Raw genomic sequence first — 6037 nt, 5'->3', positions numbered from 1 at the left:
GGGCCCCACGGCGGTCAAAATAATATTCCTTTGGGTGAGTTTGTGGGAGGGCCCCGACGCTTGATAGGAATTGAGCTTAAGACATAGCGTTGCAAATTGTCAAATGCTATCAAATTGAGCGCTATCAAATTGAGCCCGGGCTCTTTTCCTTTCAAAATAATATTTACTATGGCGAAAACCTAACTCAAGCTTGTAAAAGTTTACTAGAGGGTCAATGGATCCTGATATTTAGTAGTCTGGGAAACTAAAATTAGGGGATCAACCGGGACAAGAGGACTCGTTTGCCACGAGCAAACGAGTATGGTGAGTGTACTTCAAGATACAGTTAAAATTGAAAATAATATTTATGAGTCATTGAGTTGTATATACTCGATAGATGCGTATAAAACCACAACAAAAATATTGATATATGTTTTAATTGGTATATTAACATTGGACATTGATCGGAAATAAAAAAATCAGCATTACTTAACCTTCACTCTAAAAAATCATCCAATCGGTAATTACGCTTGAGAAACATTGATTGAGAATATTTCATACCAGTTGATTTTAATGTATCTTTTCACATCAATTGACATTGATGTAAAAATATTACCATGCTTAACTACATGAGAATTTTTTCATGTGAAACTGTTTTCTAGTGAACATTTCACGGGACATAAAATATTTTCACGCGAAGCAATCCCTAATTAGGTATAAATTGTAGAAATATTTTTTCTTGTATCAACCATGATACATGACAAGATCCAAATAAATTTGTATCAATCAATAAATGATGCAAAATAAATTTGTATCAATCAATAAATGATGCAAGAAATAACTCTTGATTTTCTCTAATTGCTCATTCTCTTTGTATAAACATAATCCCATATACTCTCCATACTGAATGGAGAGGGAACTCTAGAGGGGGATGATTTCTTCAACCCAACACCCCTATGTATAAACCCACTGTTCCTCTCTCTCTTCGCTGCTGCTTCAAGAGAGGAAGGAGACAGAACTTTTAAGAGTGACAATCAAATGATATAAAACAAAAAATTATTGGGTAAGAAGTCACATCAGCCAGGAGCAATAAAACATCTATTAATTGATATAATATATAAAGAGGGCAGGTCCCACAAGAAAGGTAAATTGGGGAAAGACCATTTCACGGCAGTGGTTAATCGCGGTGAAAGATAAGGAGTGCAAGAAGATAAGAGAGAAAAAGATGATGGTCTTCAAGGACCACAAAAGGCCAAGTTGTTGGGCAAATAACTTTCAATCTTAAGGTTGAAATATTAAACAATCCAATTAAGGCGTACCTCTAAATTTTATTATAACATGTAATTTTGGTGTAAACAATCCATAAGGTTGCAATCTTAAACAATCCAATTAAGGTGTACCTCTAAATTTTATTATAACATGTAATTTTGGTGTAAAAAAATCTTAGGATTATATCAAGATCTATTTTCATATCTAATTATAAAATTTTGAACTCCAAAAATGATAAAATCAAGTAGGTATATAAACATATGAAAATCTTGAAAATGGACAATCTAGATAATGTGTTGCAAGATGCACTACTTATAAGACTCAAAATCTTTTTTTTTTTATATTCATATATCTCGTTGTCGAGATGATCAATTAGAGGGTTATTCAACATTAAAACAACCATTTTCGATGGATTTTTGAGGTGCATCTGTAATTCTACATTTAAGGTTGCAACTTTATATAAACTCTTTCCTTGTTTGAAAGCTAATTAAACAAAAAAAAAATGCTAACAACCCCCCATTTATTTTAAAACAACTACTCTGTTTGAATATATCGGAAGGATGAATATATAAGTGAAGGTATCCTATAGACTTGAGCCTTCACATAGTAAAATGCTTACAAGAACAATGAGACACACCTTAATATGTACTTTATCGATAAACCTCACTCATATACAGTACATTCTCTTCCAAGAGCTGTAGTGTTTTAGAAGGCTTGCACATTTAAATGCTCTGCCTCATTCCTTGTTTTTATGATCATTCTAGAGAATGACCGATTCTCATAGTAAGTCCAAGGAAGATGTTTTGTAGTACAATACCCCAATGTAAGCTTTACATCATCTAGGCTGATAGAATCATTAAGAGTAAAACTCAACCTCTCATTGTATTTCACTAGAAGAGGTTGTTTTGATGCCTAAATATACTCTAATTGATCATCTTGACATCAAGATGCATGGACATCAGAAAAAAAAAAAAGGATTTCAAGTTTTGAAAATGATGCATCTTGTAATGCATTTTTAGAATGTCAATTTTCAAGATTTTCAAGTTTTTATAGATTTGTTCGATTTACACTATTTTTTGGAGCTTTAAATTTTTAATTAGAGATGAAAATATATTTTAAGGCTATCACAAAGAGTTCTAGTATTGAAACAATGTTTCTCGAAACTATTTGAAGGTGCACTCTACTTTGATTGTTAGAGCCTCGGCTCTTTATATATATCAGAGGCCCTGGCCAGCCCTACCCGATCGTGTTGGGCCCGACGACCTAGCCCATTGCCACCCTTAACCACTATGGTCATGAATATGGAAGAAAAATGATTATATTTTAAACTTTGAATATTGATCAATTATTATTATTTTTTTATTTTTTACTTTTTTATTTTTAACACTCTCTCTGATTCTTCATAGTTTGTGAAATTTGGAGTGCTTTTGAATCTTTAAATTCATGGTTCTGAGGTGGATGTAGAATTATATTGATTTAGGATGTGTTTCGGATCCTAGGTACTCCGGAAACTAGGGTAGATGCATGAGTCCGTCGATGCACCAAATTTTACTTTGTTTTATATATTTTGAGGAAATCGTTATTTTTGATATTTTAAGGAAACATTAAATGGCTAAAGTTCATTCAGAGTTCTAACATAACCAAGGCCTTATGATAATAGCTAAATTCAATAGAAATGTGCATGAAATTGGTTTAAGTGCAAACTCCTTGAAAATGTAAGGAGAATTTCTATTGTCATATGAAAACGAACTAATGGTGCCATGATATTAGATCGTAAAAGGCAGCTCCTTTTTGTCACAATTGTTTATTACTGGCAACAGAACATGCTTTTTGTTAGAAATTTAAGGTGGGTGAAACAAGGGTTTGGAATATGTAATTATCAAAAAGATAAAAGAATATTTAAAATGTGATTTGGGCAAATCAGCTATCGGGATATTTGAAACAGAGACTCCCTCAAAATATTTGTTTATTTTTGTATTTATTTTTGTACGATATAGACAAGTCTACTAACCACAAGAGTTTCTAGAATTTTAGAGTGGGTGCAATTTTGATTGTAGAGAAAAAAAAAACAGTAAATAATTGTTGGGAAAGAAAAAAAATCAAGTTCGCAAAAATATAAAAAATTTGTTAGTAAAAAGCCATTTAATAGAGTATGAAGTGATATTTAGAAGTGGTTGTTAATGTGACTGTTCACAATGTCGCGTGAATGTTGGGTTTCCAAGAGTCACAACCCAACGATTATTATCTATTGAAATCAGGAATAAGCACGATGCACACACCCATTGATGCAACGACTAGTTTCATAGCCATTGGATGAACCGGTGCTCATCCCATGTAGGGCTACAAATCTGGGTCATGTCTCGTAAAGTCATCCCATGCAGGGCTACAAATCTGGGTCATGTCTCGTAAAGTCATCCCATGCAGGGCTACAAATTTGGGTCATGTCTCGTAAAAATGGGGCTAGCTGTGAGATCCACCCAAACTTGTGCACCGGCGAACTTGTGCACGGGCTAAATGTGCCTTCGCGTTGATGGGAACATGTGAAGTGCAAAGTGCATCATCAAGCACCACCTTGTATCCTCACACACGTATGTGTGCGTGCGTTTGCACATGGGCATACATGTCACACACTCAATATGCTCTGCATAAGTGCTCACACTCTCTTTTATTCCATGAATATAAGGCATGAGAGTGTTGATGTATCAGTACCCTCTTTTCACATTTTGTTCTTCAATGTGGGACTAAAACCCACTCTTTTATCTATTTATTTAAAAACATAGGAAAATAATACAAGGTGGTGTATTATTTTGAAATATATTATGGTATTTTATAATACTAAAATATTAACATTTCCTCCACCAATTCAAAATAATATGAAAACAAATAGGCAAACACATAATATTCGCATACCCTGAAGGTATCTTTCAATTTGAACCTCGACTTAGATTATACACCAATGTTGTGAGATTCACTTCGAAACGTGCTTTGGTTTCATCTGAGAAATGAAGCAATTTAGTGCTTCAACTAATTTGGGAGAAGCCTTTGAATTTTTAAAATTTTAAAATAACTAAAAATATATTTTTAGAATTGTATAAAAATTCAAAAATAAAAACTTAATAATAAATATATTTGATAATACTGATCTAATAACAAATAAAATGGCTGAATTTAATACTGCCAATATTAAATTCAAAATTTTAATGCCCTTAGAGTTGCGGCATCATGATATAAAGTACTTTAATAAGTCTTTTTAAGATTTTAAATTAAAAATATGTACCTTTTTACTTTGGCTAGGTCCTCATAATAGACAAGGCGGTAGCTTTTCTTTTTACATGAGGCATGTTATGGTTTAAAGTTACACATTTTAACTCACAAATACATGAATAGTTAAATAGTAGAAAGGGTGTGGTTTGTATTGAGCTATCCAATCAAATTAGAGCCTACCTTCAAATAATGTCAAGAAATGTGGTTTCAATATTGGAAACCTTTGCAATGGTCTTAAAATATAGTCTCATATTTATTTATAAAGTTTAAAGCTTAAAAATAGTGTAGATCGATATATCTATGAAAACTTGAAAATCTTGAAAATTGACGGTCTAAAAATTCGTTACAAAATACACTATTTTCAAAACTTGTAATCCATATCAATTTGAAGATATTTGGGCATCGAAATAACATCTTCTAGTGAAATTTTTGAGGTAGGCTCAAATTTAATTGTTTAGAGCCTCGGCTCTATATAAACTTTTCCCTAGTAAAAAACCATGTCTCCATCTATTCTGTTCGCTTTGGTTGTTGGGAAAAATCCGAAGGCTTTGGATGCTTCGCCTAAAGCAAAACAAACTTAACTACACTGGCCCATTAAGTTCTATTGTAACTTATAGCCTTGAATCATATAAGTTATTCAACAAACCGGTAGTAATAACTCACAAGTATTATATAATGGGCAATGGTTTCATGCAACCGTTGTACAATAATATGATGCAACAACCTTAAAAAACCATCTTATGGCCATTTGTTTGATTCAAAATTTGAAATATACACTCTTTTCATTCTAATGAACAATCACAAAAAAAGAAAAAATTCAAAACACAACCTAGAAAGTAATGTTTTAGCCTAATTAACATAGGCTGTTCATTTTGGTGAGATGATTAGATCTAGGCCTTAGAAGGATTTTTTCATTTCCAAATTTTTTGGATGGCTTTATTATCATTAGATGAACAATGTTAAAAAAGAAAAAATGATTTTGAGTTTATAAAGGCTAAGATCTTGAAATTCACAAAATGAATGGTCTAAATTTGTTGTTGGAGGGGACTCATTTGGATCATATCTAGGGTTCAAATTGAACTTTTGTTTTTTGGGGGATTGATTATTGAGATGAAGAGAGCGTGTGTGCAAAATTTGAGATCATACAAATACCACAAACATGATTTTCTAGAAGTATCGTTGCATTATACTACGATACAATCGTTGCATTCGATCATTGCTCTTGGGAATTGGTTTCATATAACCGTTGTATAGTAATATGATGCAACAACCTTAAAAAACCATCTTATGACTATTTGTTTGATCCAAATTTTGAAATATATGCTCTTTTCATTCTAATGAACAATTACAAAAAAAGAAAAATTCAAAACACAACCTAGAAAGTATTCTTTTAGCCCAATTAACATGCGCTGTTCATTTTGGTGAGATGCTTGAAGGATTTTTTTCATTTTCAATGTTTTTGGATGGCTTTATTATCATTAGATAAACAATGTTAAAAAAGAAAAAAATGATTTTGAGTTTATAA

This window comes from Amborella trichopoda, chromosome 3 (assembly GCF_054954075.1).
Source record: "Amborella trichopoda isolate Santa Cruz 75 chromosome 3, AtrichopodaSantaCruz75HAP2 v2.0, whole genome shotgun sequence".
NCBI classification, from domain to species: domain Eukaryota; kingdom Viridiplantae; phylum Streptophyta; class Magnoliopsida; order Amborellales; family Amborellaceae; genus Amborella; species Amborella trichopoda.
This window is presented reverse-complemented; position numbering follows the sequence as displayed.